Below are 15,861 nucleotides of genomic sequence, written 5' to 3'. Positions count from 1 at the left end.
TAAATGTAGTGATGTAGTTGACAAAGAAAAATGTCCATAAGCATCTAATAAAATTTCTTGTATCTAGTTCTCAGCTGTATATAATGAATTTTCATGTACATACAGTGGGATTTTCTGCCCTTCACCAGATCACACAAACATGTTGTAATAGGAATAATATTTCCATCATATTAGTACCTTGTGTAGTCTTGTGGGAAAAAATGAAAAACCCTGAAGTACTCACGTAGGTAAGGGTGAATTTTCCTAGAAGTCAGTTTTGCATCAGAGCTCATGAAAGCAGGGAGTCTTTAAGCTGGCTATGGACTAACCTGGAATTTGAGTTCTGCTGAGGGGCATCTTACTGTAGGGATGCATTTTGCTGTGAGTTGTAAATAGCTCTTCTTTGTAGTACAAATGTGTATCACTGGTTTAGGTCGCTATTTTTCTGCTCGTTTAAATGTTCTCTTTCTTGCAATGACAGTTGTCTTGTTTTAGGACCGTTGCCTGGACTAACCTAGAAATCTTGCTTCTCTGAGCACCAAATCAGAGCCTGCTGCCTTACCTTTAATATTTGTGTCTGGTACACAAGATCTACTATCTGTAAGCTGGCCAGGATCACACATATCCACTGAGATGTGGACCTCATGTTCGGTGTTCCTAAAAAGTCATACTTGTTCCCTGATTCCCATTATATTCCAATGTTAGCATTTCACTGACACACAGGGCTGGCTCGGACACCAGGGGATAGTGTTACAGCCATTTACATATCAAAAAGGGGAAGAAATGAGCGAACCCAAGTTGCTCTTGAATAGCAGTGCTCTGTGCTGCTCCCAGATCCTGTTAACATTGTTCACACAATGGAGCGCTTAATGAATTTGCAGATGGCCTGATTTGATTTTTTTTTTTTTTTAAGTATAAATTTTCCCTTTCCAGGGGAAACGAGATGGTAGTTTTCTGCTGGGGTGAGAAAAATAGGGGGAAGTATTTTGTGGAAAACTGAGAAAGGAAGATGAGGCTGGGGTATGAAGTGGGAGAGGGCATTGGTGGCTGAGTAACAGGAATGTCTCATTTCTATGGCATATCTAAGGCACCAGTAGTGTTGGTACAGATAACAGACAACATCTAATTATGAAATAATGTTTTTGTCTTAAAATATTACTGGAAACAGAGGAAATTATGTCTGAACTTGGGAGATTCTGAAATGCAGCTCTGCTCTCATTAGAGTGTGAGTCAGGTGTCCTCCTTGTTTACTCTGGCAAGCTGTCATAAAACTGCAGTGTGTTATGTTGAGTAATTCCATGGGCTTGTGTTTGGAGGTCACGTGGGGCACTGGTGGGACAGCATTATTGCTGCTCGGTTGGAATACCTGCCTGCTTAATCGTTCTGCAGATCTGTTCTTGTCCAGAAAGCAGTGCAGACTGGGCTAATACTGAGTGCCAGCTTGGAGACAGCTGTTTTGGGGTTGAGTTTTGGTCAACTCTTGTGTTCATGATCAAAACAAACAAAATCTTTGTGCTACCTCCATTGAAATTACTTTTAAAAGAGAGGTGAAAGGCATCTCGGGAAAACATTCCATCTTTCCCTGGCATTCAGATAGGTTCAGCTGTACCAAAGTCATTACTGGTGGCTTTTACTAATAACATGGTAGATGAGCTTCTGGTGACAAAGATGTTACAGCCTCTTGTGGCTGCCTGCTTGAGTTGTTAACTGTGCAAACATGCATAACACTTATTCAGTATTTAATCTGAGTTCACCTTGCTGTATTTAAGGTGTTTTAAACTGTAATTTTTTGCAGTATTTTTTTTTTTTATGTAGGGTTTTAGGGTTTTTTTTTGTAATTTTTAACTACCTCTTGAGTGAGTTTACCAGATGTTTTTTGCAGGTTTGTTCTATGTTCTTGGCAGATAAAACACAATTATGATAGTACAGTTAGATTATTTCTGTGGTATTTTTTTGGTAATATTTTAGATTTACTTTAAAGCTTCAAAAATAGTAAAACTGTTTTTCTAACTTGGCAAACAGGTTGAATCATTTATTTTGGACCAAGAAGATCTTGATAACCCAGTACTTAAAACCACATCGGAGTTATTCTTATCGAGTGCTGCAGAAGGTGCGGACTTGAGAACTGTGGATCCAGAAACACAAGCAAGACTAGAAGCCTTACTGGAGGCAGCAGGTACTTTCTTTGTATAGTTTTTTTTCTGAACCTGACTTGTACATGGATCTGTCAGCACATAAATTCTGACACTAGCAAAGTGTTCAGGAGTCTGGAAATTTACCATGATGAGCAGAACACGGAAAACAAGCTCATAACTCTTACAAGTGTTGCAGGTTGCTTGGCCCACTCTTTCTGTACATACAAAGTTAGAAAAATTAATTTTAATTAAATGGTATTTCATTGATTTGAGATTACATATGTTACCAGAGGGAGGATTAATGGGGAGAGAATAGAAGGAAGTGGGCTTGCTAAAATGACTTTTTTTTCCTGCTGCTTTGGTCAATATATAATTATTAATTCATTACTCCAGAAAAAATACTTTTTTTTCTTTTTTTTAATTTTCACAAAAACATTTTTGCATTCTGTAGTTCTGAGGTTATCAGTGTTGGAAAATACATATTAAACATTCCTGTTTTGGAACCAGACTTGATGAACATAGTTGTCTCTACATTTATTAGCTTAAGAGTGAAAGCTTGACTAATTCAAATCCTCCTATGATTTGTTACTGGGGTGTTTGCATTGGATTTGAAAATTATTTGTTAGTTTCAAAATTCCAAGGACAAAAAGATGTAAAACCCCTGCTTTGAAACAAATCCCATGTGATCATCATGGGTGTATACTCAGACTTGTAGTGGTGTGCTGAAATTGGAGTTTTCAGATGTTACTTTGGAACACTTAAAGAGCTACATAAAATAGCTCTTAGCTGTGTACAGTCTTAAAGGAGAACTTTATTCTGAGGAAGCAAAGGGGGCAGGGATTTGGGATTTGGGTTCTCTTTGCATTTTGGATTTGAAAAAACCCCAACGTAGAACACAGCATAGCTCTTGTCAGCAGGAAGTTCAGCAGCCTATCTGCTGTAACTCTTGAGGACCAAACTTTATTTTGCAAGGGAAGACAATCTGTTCCTGGGATACTCCATGCACTAAGGGAATTTGAATAATTTAGTCCTTTTTAAGCACTTTTAAAATTGAAATTGGGTCCTCTCATGTACCTGGTGGCTGCTGTGTCCCAAAGCCTGTTTCTGGCTTTATAAATTGCCCGTGGATCTGGCTGGTGTTATGGGGCAGTGCATCTCTGAGGTGCTTAGAGCTGGGGCTGCAGTGCTCACAGGGATCTCACAGTATTTGACATATGCAGGAGGTTCCTTTGCTGCTTGTAACACCTGTGAGAATGCAGTCTGCAGATTTCTAAGCAGTAGTTGGGTATTTGTCCCCAAGATTAGATGATTTGTTTTTAAGCTGAAGTTTCCCTGCCTTGGTTTTCCCAAGTACACGGGGAGAATGGAAGGAATCTGGAAAGAAGCACAAATCAAAAAAAGAGTGCCTTTTTTTAAGGACTTTGTTTCCCTTTCTAAAAAGACTGGACAAAATTAATGCCACTTGATGAATGTGTGAGATCAAAAGAGTGAAAATACTCTGGGGAAAGTTCTCTAGTTAAACTATACTTGTCTTTCCCACTGTGAATTGGAACACTAAAAATATCAGGTTAACCTAAAGAAGATGCTGCGAATCTGGTAGTTCATTAATAAAAGCCATAATTTGACAGTGGGTGAAAAAGAAGTTAGTGTTTCTGGGAGATGTTCTATTATCTTCAGTGGGTTTATCTGCCTGGTTTTGCTGAAAATACCCTTTTTAACCCTAAGTGAGCTTCTGGGCTTCCATCATGGCAGCCTAGTGTTGGGCCTTTGTATTCTTTTGCAGTTTGGCAAAAGCAGGTGGTTTCTGCTGTTGTTTTAGTCTCAGTTCAGTCCTCAGCATTAAGGACAGCTTGGAAAAGTAGATGACAGAACTATGGCTCAAACATGAAGTTAATTTAAAGCCTTGTCTATAGTTTCCAGGGGTAGCTTGGCCTTGGTTGTGATGGTCCCCCTCTCCTGTGATAGGCTTGATTCTGCCTTACAACCTAGAGGAAAATCAGTTTTGTATTTAGTGTCTTGGATTTCTTGGGGTTTCTCACATGCCAGATCTGTGGCTGTGTCATTAGGATCTTAATGAGTATGACTTGCAAAACTAGTTTTGCTCATTCTTCCTGAATCCTTTAGTGCTCAGATCTCACATGGACATGTCGTTTATTAGTCCTGCAAAGTAAGCTCCAGCAACTGCAGCCACATGGGATATTGTTCTTCAAAGTGCTTGTGCAGAAGTGGTTTTCAGCTATTGTGTACTGTAGGATTTGGAGGAGTTGTGTTTTGTTTGTAAGTAGCTGTCTTGATTTGAGTGCTGCTGCATACGCAAGTGTAGAAGCCAGAGGTTATTTGAACTGCTTGAAAATGTTTCTGTGTATCTGTATATATATCTGTATTTACCCACCATGAGAGTGCTGGATATTTTTTCACTTGCTTGTTCAACGTGCTTATTCTTTTTCAAGGATTGTGGATGTTGAAGGTGACAGCCTTAAGCCAAATTTCTAGCAAGAGGGTTGTTGTCACCCTTCTTGGCATAGCAGCAATTACACACATGTACATATCCATGTGCACACAAACATAGATTTCTTGTGTTTGCCAGGTCCTCTGAAAACCTGCCTGATGAGCTTCAGTTTAGACAACCATACTTTATTCTGTGAAAGAACAGGCACTTTATTAATGAACAACTATCTTTAAACAACTGTCAGTGTTTGTATTATTTCACAAAAAAATAGTTTTACAATCTGAAGACCAAGAGAGCATTGTAAATATGTTTCAACCTTCAGAAATAGAAGATAAATTAAAACAATTGAATCCTGTTGTTTGGCAAGTTTTAGCCTAAGCAAACCAAATCTTGCATATCTTCCTTCAGTTTAACTCCTATTAGCAGAGATGGGATATATAGGTAAAATAACCTATGGAATGAGAACCATCCTGTTTGGAGGTTGTTTCCATTTTTCAGGCTGTAACTAAACAGATTATTGGTATTCTGAGAGTGGAGTCCTGTTCTGCACTAGAAACATTTTTCTCCACTGTTAATTAGGGTACTGTTGATTTCTTAAAATACCAGCTTTGAAAAGTCATGATTCTTGTGTGGATCTTCAGTAAGAAAGTCCATTAAAAGCCCTTTTTAGGGACACTAGTTGATAGCTGGAGATGAGAGCTCTTTGCTACTGGGAAGGAATGGTTAGAGTGTTGAAAGCTCTTGCTCTTCTTGGGTTCCTTGTGGGTCCTCAACATGTGTTGATAAAAGGGCAAAGTGGGGAAATTTTGACTGGTTAAACCCGTTTCATTTTCTGTTCCCAACTTGTATCGGCATCAGGAAGGGGAAATGACTCTCTTGTGTTGTGCAGTCCTCTTTCTGTGGGTTGTTTTGTAGCACAGAGAAAGGTGTTGGTTCAGGCACGTGGCCAGATAAAAATCCTGGATGCCCATTTGGTGAATTCTGCACCAAAACCACAGAATTCTACAGAAAGTTGTGAAATGTCAAAATGTAAATCCCTGCAGTTAGATTACCCTGTTGACAGTGTTTCAGCGTGCTTTGGCAGAGTTTTCTGGGAAGTCACTTGAGGAAATAGCTTGAGTGCCTGTGTCCCTACCAGCAGAGATTTTAAGTGTGTTCAATCTGAACGTTGAAACACTTTGACAATAAAGCATCAAAAAAAGATGCAGAAGAAAGTGGTAAAGAAACTTTGGCTGCCTTTGGAGCACATGATGTTCCTGTTGAGTATCTACATAGGGAGGAGTTCTGTAAGCAGTGAGTTCTTCAGGACTCCTACTATTGTTTGCAAAGAGGCTTGTGAGGAAAATATTTTGAGAGGGAGAATGTTGAGCCAAAGGTTTGTTTAGTGAAACATGCAAATAGTCCATCCTTATGTTCAAACAGGGAGCAGAGTTATGCACATCCTTCTTTTCTGTTGAAATACAATATTAAGGTGGCTGGAGCCCCTCACATAAATGGTTTGGTGTTTTTGAGACTTTGAGGGATTAATTGTAGTGTAAATGGTGAAAGAGAAGTCGAGTTCTAATAATGTGTCTGTTAATACCTGTGAGTTTCAATAGTTCATTCAGGCCTGAGGGCCTGGTACTGTTCTTTGGAAAGCTGGTAGGGTGATGAGGGGAGAATAGATTGTGTATTTTGTAACTGGGAAAGGCAAGAAGTGGAAGTGATCACCTCCTTAGTGGGAATATAGAACACAGATCAAAATATGAATGAGCCCAGATGAGATCTACCTGCTTTAGGATAAACTGAAAGGTTAGAGTAGATTCAGCAATAGTGAAATTGAGTGCTTTCCTCTGTGTATGCTATTTCTATACCAAACCTGCTTTTTTTTTTTATTCTTGTGATGTGATCAAATCCATTCATTATCACTAACAACAAGGGTTACCAGGGAGTGAGCTGTGGTCTAAAAGAACAGTGCCAGAGAGGCACAGCTTGCTTTCATCCTGCATCCGAGGGAACCCTTGGAAAGTCTCAGAGACTGGGCTAGAGAAATTCTTTGATTATGTTATTTGTGATGAATAAGATTCATGTGTGGACTTGGTGTTTCTTTTTGTAGGGCTGATGGGTAACTAAGCTGTGATTTGAATGAAGGTGGGCATTAGAAACTTAATGTCTGAAGGGTTGTCCAAGCTCTACTTGAAACTATAGAAGTGGAGGTCTGCAGAAAACAGATTCATGTTTGTCAATTTATTGGTTGCTCCTGTGTGCTTGTGGAATATAGCAAATGCATATCTAGATCTGTATTGGTGTTATGAAATAAAAAAAAGAGAAGTAGGGTCTTTTGGGGGGAGAATCAGAGAGGATTGTTGGAATTTGAGCAAAGATGTAACTTTATTGTAAAAATGTCGCAATATCATATTTGAAGTGTGTTTAGCCTCCTTCAACATGGCCAAAATCTTACCTTAGTCCAGTTATTGTGACAGATTGTAAACCAAGAAAGGTTTTTCACCATAATTTGATCTGATCTAAAATACTTGGTGTTGTATGGACATGGTTTACAGACCAAATACAAGAAACAGCTTTCCCTAGGGCAGTTGGAATAGGCTTCATGGTAGGTGTTTCTTTAGAGATAAAAACTGCACTGCCACTGAAATCACCACTGTCATGCTAACTGGAAAGCTTCATCCTTTTGAGATACTGGCACATTACAGTGACTTACTCACTTTCTTTCTTCACCATCTAAAGATTCAGAGTGGGAAGGAATATATGGTATGTGAAACATACAGATATGTTGTGCTTTTGAGTAAGTTGGATAAACTGAATTGTGTGCATGTAATTGAGTTATTAATATTATATTTCTCTGAGATTTTGCATGATGTAAATATTTTTTCTAGTCTAGTAGGCTTTTAGATTAGAAAAAGTCTAGTCTAATCCTGCTCTTAGTCAACTTAATTTCCGTGCTTTGACAGTGTGTTAAATGTACCAGCTTCGTATTTTTTAGCTGTTTTCCAGATGGATTTTGCTGTGAAGAACAGTCTCATTGTCATAACACTTAAATTGATGCCTTTAGGTATCAGATGGCTAAGTTACCTTACCAGCTCTGAAAGCTATACTTTTGGAGTTCTTTGGCAAAGATGATTTTAACCTTTCTTAGAGGGGATGGGGAGTGGGGAGAGATGAGAAAAAAATTGCCAGTTTTATTTTGTGAAGTATAAAAAATGGCCAGGGTTCTCCTCAATCTCTCAAGTTGACTACATATTTATATATATCTGTGTATGTATCTCAGAGGTATCATAAGTAATCAGCAAGTTCTTCATGATTTTGCCATAAACAATTTGTGCAATCCTCCTTTTATTCAGGATTTTTTCAGTCCTGAATATAGTTTGTATTAACTTGGCTTCTCCTTTCTATTTTCCTTCTGCTATATTTTATTTTTCATGCAATTTGGATTCTTTTGTAAGATAGAACACACTTTGCTCTCTTGTTCCAATATGGGGAACATATTCTTGCTGGTTAAAAACTATTTTCCATTCAGTATTGATTTCAGGACTTCTTCCTATTTTAGTGCTTGGAGTAGCCTCAGCCAAAAGGAATGTAGGGAGAGTTTGGGCAGGAGAAAAGCAGCAGTGCTTTATTGACAGTCCTGGGTAGTGCCTGAATTGAGGCAGGATGTACCTGGTACAGAGTTGTTCTCTTTGGTCTCAGAATTGTTCTCTTTGGTCCCTGTCTCTGCTTCCTCTCTCAGCAGATGGCTCTGGTGTTGTGCTGTCCTTGGGATGGTGGGAGACAGGGGAGCAGAGTTGGGAACTGTGGGAAATGAAACTGTTATGCTCTCAGAAGTTTGAGTTCCCCAGAATGTAACTCTTCTAATGAAATGTGTCAGGAGAGAGTGAGAGAGTGGTGAGGAGGTAGACAAGCCTCAATCTCTTGCTTGTACTTCCTGTGAGAAGAGTCTTAGGAGTTTATTAAAAAACCTCAATTACACTGACTTGAAATCTATGTTTGTGTTTTTTATTGTTGTCTGCATTTGTCTGTCATGTCGTTTCCTTAGCACATGGTGATAAAATCAGAGTTTAGAAGTGTTCAAAAGAGAGTTTGAGCATTGGCTGGATGCTTTGGAGTGTGCAGATGATCAGATCTGAATCAATCTATCAGATTTCCCTTTTGGGTTTGGTTGTTTTGGGTTTTTTGTTTGTTTTTTTTTTGGTTTTTTTTGGTTGGTTGGTTGGTTTTTTTTGTTTTGTTTTGGGGTTTTTTTTGATGTTCTGTAGCTTAATATTCAAGCGTGGTGGCAGTAACCAGTGCCAGCCACTTAGCTTCATACTGGACTAACTGGTAAGTCAGGTTGATAGTCTGGATGTAGAGCCACCCCTCCTGGAGCTGATGGAAGTGTCCTGTGAGGACTCATTGCATTAGAGCAGGGCTGTTGGCTGCCAAAACCCTCTGGGTCGTGTGCTGTGAGTGTCTGGGGACACCTGAGAGGAATTACTGGAGCTCTTGGTGTGGGCTATAACACAGCTATCTATAACACCTTTGACAGTTTTATACTCTTATCAAATATTTGGGGTCTTTTAAAGTGTCAGAAGTAACAGATTTACTGACTCGTCAATACTTTGCAGGGTAACACATGAATCAGTTGGGTTTTTTAATTGTTTACTCACCTTTGACAAAATACTACTGTTGTATGTTTAGGAAGTAATTACAAGCAGGTTTCTAAGAAAATAAATGCCAATATAGTATATGCATAGCGTAAGTTATTAAGTTCTGCTTATTTCTAGAAAGTCAAGCTGCTTTTCACCAGGTGAATGAAAAACAAAATATGTAAAAATATGCTGCCACTCATCTTTGATTCTGCTTGTGGAAACAAGTGGCTTTTTTTGCAATGGGATACGAGCATCTTCATTTCCTGCTATAAATTATTTTGTGCTGTTTTACAGACCTTACTTCAAAAGCTAAGAACTTAAATCTCTAGATTTAGAATGAGTTGTAGTACATTAAACATCTTGCCCAAAAAGGCAGATTATATTCTTTGTGAATATGAATTATTTAAATACTTAAAGATTGAATACATACTAGAATATGTTAAAAAAAATTATTGCATTGCATAAAGTTATCCTGCTTGTATCCGTAAGGAAAGTAGTTGTTGTGGGAGCAAAATGCACAGTGCAGTTCTTGAGGGACTTTTCCCCCTGTGTAACAACGCTTGCCTCCAAACCAAGAATTGTTAACTTGGCATTTAGGCATCACTTTTCTCTCAAATTCTGTACAGCTTCTTTAAGGTTTTTTAAAAATCTGGCTGAAAAAAGTCTCAGTAGCTTCAGTTTTATCTTCTTCTCTTCCTTCTCCCCAGGCAAATTCAACTGTGCTTGTGCCATTCCTGACAGGTGGCTTTAGGAGCTGGTTAGACAGACTATCTCCAGTGCTGGAAGCTCCACAGCATGCCAAGCCCACTGCAGTCCTTGGGATGAGAAGGTTTCTTGGACTGCCAGCCCTCAGGGTTATGTACTGAAATACGTAACTCAAGGGTGAAGGGAGCCCTGAGCTGCTTCCTTTGGAAGACCTTCGGGAGGGAAGGAAGAAAGATGTAGTAAAGCAGTTGATGGTTTTTAGTGGCTTTGTCTGCTTGTTTAAATGCATCTGTCTGGGTTCAGTGTTCCCTTTTCCAATGCAGCCATCCTTAGAGCTGGCTTACAGACTGATATCACCCTCAGTTATGTTTTTTTTTTTTTTTAGTTTGGTTGGTTTTGGGTTTTTTTGCTAAATAACATTGAACCTTTCTCTGCCCTTAACTCATGTTCTTTAGACTTTCATCTGCTCTTGTTCTCCCCTGGAGTCTCTGTATGTGATCTCTGTTCTTCATAACTTTATGCCCCAAATGAGTCGTGTTACTGAAGTTGAGCTCTATTGATGCATGGAGAGAGGAGTGTTATTTCATCTGTCCTGCAAGCTGTGCTTTTGTTTATATATCTCCATTTGTTGTCTGCCTTTTTGCCTTTGGTTTGCAAGTTGAATTTGACTTTAAATCTACCACTACTTTTCTGAAGTACTGTTACAAATTATTCCATGTTTGTGCATTTGATTATTCCTGTGTGTGCAGTTGGCTATTCCTGTGTATGTGTGTGTATATATTTTTTTTTCTGACACTCATGTTTGAATATGTCCTTTAAAAAAGCTTCTCAAGTCAGAATCATTATAAAGGCTAAAATTGTGTCTTTGCTTTCAAAGAATTAGTTGGCTATTGAGTAGCAGAGGAAGACCACAGTAAGCAAGAATGTTCTAACCAACCTGTCCTGACTTTGTCTAGTATTGCCAAAACCAAGTAAGCAGCATGCTTTGGAAGTCTCTGAAGGGAAAGTAGGAAGATTTGCTAATGAAAAGAGGATAAACTCGCACTGTGGCTGTGCTTTTGGCTGTTAGCCTTTGCCTATAGTGAGCACACCCAGTGCCTGATCCTCCCCAGCTGTAAAGACACAGCAAGAGGCAGAACAACTTTATTTTAGTCTTTACACAGATTAAGAGCAAAGACCTTTGCTTTAAAGAAGCAAAGAAGTTTGCTTTGGTAGAACCTCAGTTGGCTGGATTTTTCCATACTCACTATTGGAAGCAACTCCCTCCATTGGATTCATGCTTGTTACAGTTTCTCTCTGCATTGTTTTACTAAGTTTCTCCATCTGAAGAAACTTAGTAAAACTTGTTCTCTGTGGTGCCGCGTGTTGGATTCTGTGGTCTCTGATGGACAAACTCCTATCTGAAGCACCAGAGCTTCAGACACATGAACCTGGATGGAAGTTGATGTCTTCCCTATTGTTTTTAAAACTGCAAGAGGATGCTGCAAAAAAGAAAAGATGGGATGAGCCCCCTATGGCTCTTCTTGTAGAGGGTTAATAGCAGATGGGCGTGTTCTTTCTTCAAGTTGGGTCACGGTAAAATAAATTCCTTATTTTCTTTCTGAAGACTCAAAGTCTCCTGATTTTTGGTAGTTTGGTACTCCAATCTACCTTGGCATTCTCAAAGGTCTTACTTTCAGGATCTTTTGTTATGCAGCATGTATGTCATGATGACAGTACGCTGAAAGGCTGTGGATCATTTTAGGCAGAGGAGAGGGTTTTATGAAGAGTTTCTCAGATGTTCAGTTTGAAACATGAATTTATACACTAGTCTGTGCTACACGCCATTAGTGTGGTGATTGTTTTTAAAAGAAATGCACTTGATCAGTCTCTGAAAATACTCAGTATTTTGGCTTGCTTTGCCATACATAATTGCCATAAACTGGGGGCTAGAAGTCTGTGGGCTTCCGAGTTAAGTCAGTGATGTTACTGGCACTCAGCTTACTCTTAGATCTTTGCTTGAAAATGTAGTACTATTTTCAGATTTTTTTTTTTTTTACAGATAGTCGTTGAGTACTGTACTGAGTCAGAGTTGCTTTGTGATTCAGGAACAGCCCCTTGGGGCTCAGTTTCCCACTGACTGCCAGAAATTTTGAGAAGAGTTCAAGTGGGCTGTTTGCCTATAAATAGCACTCAAAGGTTACTTGAGTTCTTGCCTTCCTGCATCTCTGTTGTGCAGGGGGGTCATATCCTGGCGTCAGTCTCCATAGATACTTTCCCTTCATAAGCCTTAGGTTACTCAAAGAACAGAAAGTAATTCTGTCCTCTTCTCCTTGTCCCACTGAATAGGTGGGAGTGGCTGTAAAGTTAACTTGTTTTCAAGGGACACAAGCCCTAAAGAGGATGAGACGTGAAATGCTGGGCTGAGTTAGAATGCTGGAAGTTAAGAACAGGAATTCTGTGCACCTTTCTCAGCGTGAATATTTTTTTTCTTCTCTTGATGTTTTCCAGGAATATGTGAGGTTTTTCTTTGCTTCTTACCCTCCCACTGTGGGCAGTGTCATTTTCATGTTCCTCCTTTCCATGTTTCAGTAGCAGTCTTAGCTCTTTGACATATATCTTTCAGATTCTTGGAGCCAAGCAATTGTCAGACTTGAAATGAGGAAAATACTTCTCTCTGATAAGGCATGAAAGGAGAAGCCAGGAAATGAAGAGTAATTGCCAACCATTAGCTTTGATATTTTCCTGTAAAATAATTAAATGAACTGTGTACATTTTCCCATAGTTCATGCCACAAAGTAAAAAATTCATAGGTTTCTTTACAGAGGTCATAATCTCTGGTTCTGAATCATTTACCAAGTTGCCACCTTTCTAGTTGTATGGGTAAATATTGTACATACTACAATCTTAGCTTAAAATAAATTCCCCAAGAGTGACTTGAGGGTCAAAAACTACTTCGTGTAACCACCCAGAAGCAATCAGATTCTTTTTCCTCAGTCTCTAGCCTGGATGATTCCTTGACATACAGGAGTGTCCGAGCTGATGCCCAAAGCTCAGAATTTGAGCGGAGCTCCTGTGATTCTGGCTGGGCTCTGGGTGGGTGATGGCAGCTCCCCGTGTCCCTTCAGCGCTGCGTGCCTGGCTCTGTGCTGCTGGATATGCTGGGATGTGCTGGGATGTGTGTGCTCACACTCTGCTGGGCAGGCTGGGAGCAGGTGACTGCCCAGCTCGGGAGATGTGCTGACTCTGCTGTTCAACTGTGTCCAGTTCAAAGCCAGACAAAGCCAGGCGAACAATTCCGCCTGTGGCTGAAGTTTTCCCTTAGCTAATCACAGCGAGGCTGGCAAGCGTGATACAAGCAAAAGAGCATTTGTTTTAGGTTTGTAAGTACAAATGGAGTTGAATACTCGCTGGTGCTGCAGCCCTGTGGAAGGTGTGGTGGGATTGTTGCAGGAAGAGATAGTGAGGGAGGAAAGAGAAGACTGGAAGGGAAAAGGCATTGGGCACCCAAGTAGTTTGCTGTGGTTTTGCTGCTGTGGCAAATCATTCTGGGTGTGTATTGCTGGCTTTTATCTGTGCTAAGGGTGAAAAAAAAACAAACCTAAAAAAGAAATCCCTGACTTGGTCATTGAAAAAGATTTTTAAAATGAAGTGCTGAGCTCCAATTTAACTGTGATATCCAGTAACTCCCATTTAATCCCAGCAAAGCACCAAAACAAATTCAGGTTTTTCAGAGTCACATAGGTGTTTATAAAGCACTGTTTGATCCCATTCTTTTCCTTTATAATTTGAATTAAAGTTAGTATTGTGTTTTAAATATTTTTCTCAAATCTTATATTTTCTTTCAGTCAAAAACAAGTTGGGAAGAAGGTCTTAGTTGCCAATGGGTAAAAGTGCTTTTTTCATTAAAAAAAATAAAAACCAAACCAGAACAAACCCCAACAATTTACTGGAGCTGGCAGAAATAGCTGTTACTCTCAGACAGAACTGGCAATTGTTTTCACTGTAATATTGCTTCTGTCCTAATTGTAGCTGCTGCTTTAAAACACAAGGTAACCCAAGAGTCAGAGTTCTCTTCCAGATGCTCACCTGCAGTGAGATGGGTAGAAAAGCTGCTTGCTGCTGCTGAAGTACATGTGTCATCATGATACCAGAGTAATTCATGATGCTTCCCTATAAACTACATGTAATATGTATGGGATCAAAGTGCATTTGGTTGAGTGATCAGCACAATTTTATGCACATACATGATGAGAGTGTCTGGAAGTCGTGGTTCCTGTAAGGAATCAGCAGTGTTGAGGGCTGCATCTGGGAACTTGTTGCCTTGTAGTAAGCCAAATGTTTCCTTGACAGCGATTCAATAGGAGCAAAATCTTGAAAAATTGAAAGATTGAATTTCGTTATAAAGATCCTGGATTAGGAAACAAACATTTGGAACAGACATTGTGAATGAGTGACAGGGAAGGTCCGTGAGGTGGGTAGGGTGGTTTAGTGGCTGTTTGCTGTCATAGTCAGGCAGTAGTCTGCTGTCCTGCATGGTTTTCTCTTCTTTTACCAGTTCTGGTGGTGCCTAGAAAGACCTTTTGCTGGTCAGACTTATCTTGCTGTGCTGAGAGAAAACTCCCTCTTCTTTCCGCCAGTGTGAGGGCAGTGGGGTTGCTGGGAATGCCTGAGGAAACACGGGGAGAGGAGGAGCACAAAGTCATTCTTCTGGAAGTGGCCAAAGGTTAGATTGGCACAGAAAAGCTCATGTTATTTTAGCTTTAGAAAAGGTAACTTAATGTTCATACCTGGGAGAAAATGGATTCCTAAAGAAAGCTTGGGAAAAACTCAAACTGAAGGAAAAATTGAGAGTTCTGCCCTAGCAAAGTCTGGCATGGTCAGGATTTTAAATAAGATGAGGAGTATTGAGGAGGTAGTTATGTGGATAATTTTTCTGGTATTATTCTGTCCTATTTGGCCTCTCATATGGCAACAAATCTCTGCTACAAGGTTTAAACCAATCCTTTATTTGAATATTCTAAACTAAAATATGTCTGATATTCCCTATCTGTCAAATACCTGTATTCTTCCTTGCATTCTGAAAACAAAGGAATGCGGTGGATTGGCTTGGTGGAGAGGAATTAGGTGAAATTGCAGACTCTTTGGGAAGATTGGGATTTTTCTAGAAACATCTGTAAATCTATGTAGAGCTGATTTTCATTGCTGAATTTGCTTACTGGGCTCCCAAGCTTTGCTAAAAGTGGAAGTTGGTGGCTGAGGTAGTGAATTCCGTGACTAGGTAACCCTTATTGGAGTGACAGGAGACTAAATTGAAATCTAAATTTCTAGATTGAAACCTAATGAATCTTAACTTCTCAAAAGAAATGTTAATAAATATTGACTAGTTAATCAAGGATTCGTGTTTGTGTGTAATTTAAAATTAGTTTACAGATTTTGAGATGTTTGAGTACACTGATGTAAAAGGAGATGATCTCAAAAAGGAACCCTTGCCATCAAAATGTTACTGAAATAACAGTAAGAACTAATTGTAGCTGGAGAAGTACTTCCTGGATTTTGATTCTGGAAAAGGAAAATCTTGCTGCTACAGCTGCCCTGCTGGAAAGTGGAGAGAATGTGATGGAGATGGCTGGCTCCTGTTCTGACAAGTGCATTGAAATGCAAGTGTAGTGTTGAGAGTTTGTAGTGTCAAGTAGGTGCAAATTAGGGGAAGTTTTCTCCAAAGGTGTGTGTATGTTGTAATGGCCTTTCAGGTTTTTTCCAGGCATCCCCTTTCACTTGTGAATGCTGCTGATGGATATTGTGGGTGATTTCCTATTATGTTTAAGAGTGTGGATTTGTGAAGAAGTGATATTTTGAGATTAAGACCATGAAATACAGTCCAGCAGAATAAACTTCTGCTTTTGCTTAGCAGATGATCTGAACGTGATTTTTCAGATTGCACTGAAAATGTCATCTTTGAGTGTCAGTTTGCTGTCAGGAATATGATTTG

At 39.4% G+C, this 15,861-nt stretch overlaps 1 protein-coding gene across 1 annotated transcript in view; it reads left to right on the top strand.

The window, feature by feature from the left end:
* Nucleotides 1–1,989: 1,989 nt before the first annotated feature.
* LOC121663264 (ankyrin repeat and KH domain-containing protein 1-like) overlaps nt 1,990–15,861 on the top strand; it is an 86,313-nt gene continuing 72,441 nt past the window's right edge. Inside the window, exon 1 of the mRNA XM_042025338.1 lies at nt 1,990–2,155. The gene's annotated coding sequence lies outside the window, so the exon portion shown is untranslated. The remainder of the gene's footprint in view (nt 2,156–15,861) is intronic.

This window comes from Corvus kubaryi, unplaced genomic scaffold (genome assembly GCF_017639235.1).
Source record: "Corvus kubaryi isolate FWS band 111438036 unplaced genomic scaffold, C.kubaryi_AGA036_p1.0 37270, whole genome shotgun sequence".
NCBI classification, from domain to species: domain Eukaryota; kingdom Metazoa; phylum Chordata; class Aves; order Passeriformes; family Corvidae; genus Corvus; species Corvus kubaryi.
The sequence above is the reverse complement of the archived record's forward strand: the minus strand, read 5'-3'. Positions and strand labels throughout refer to the sequence as shown.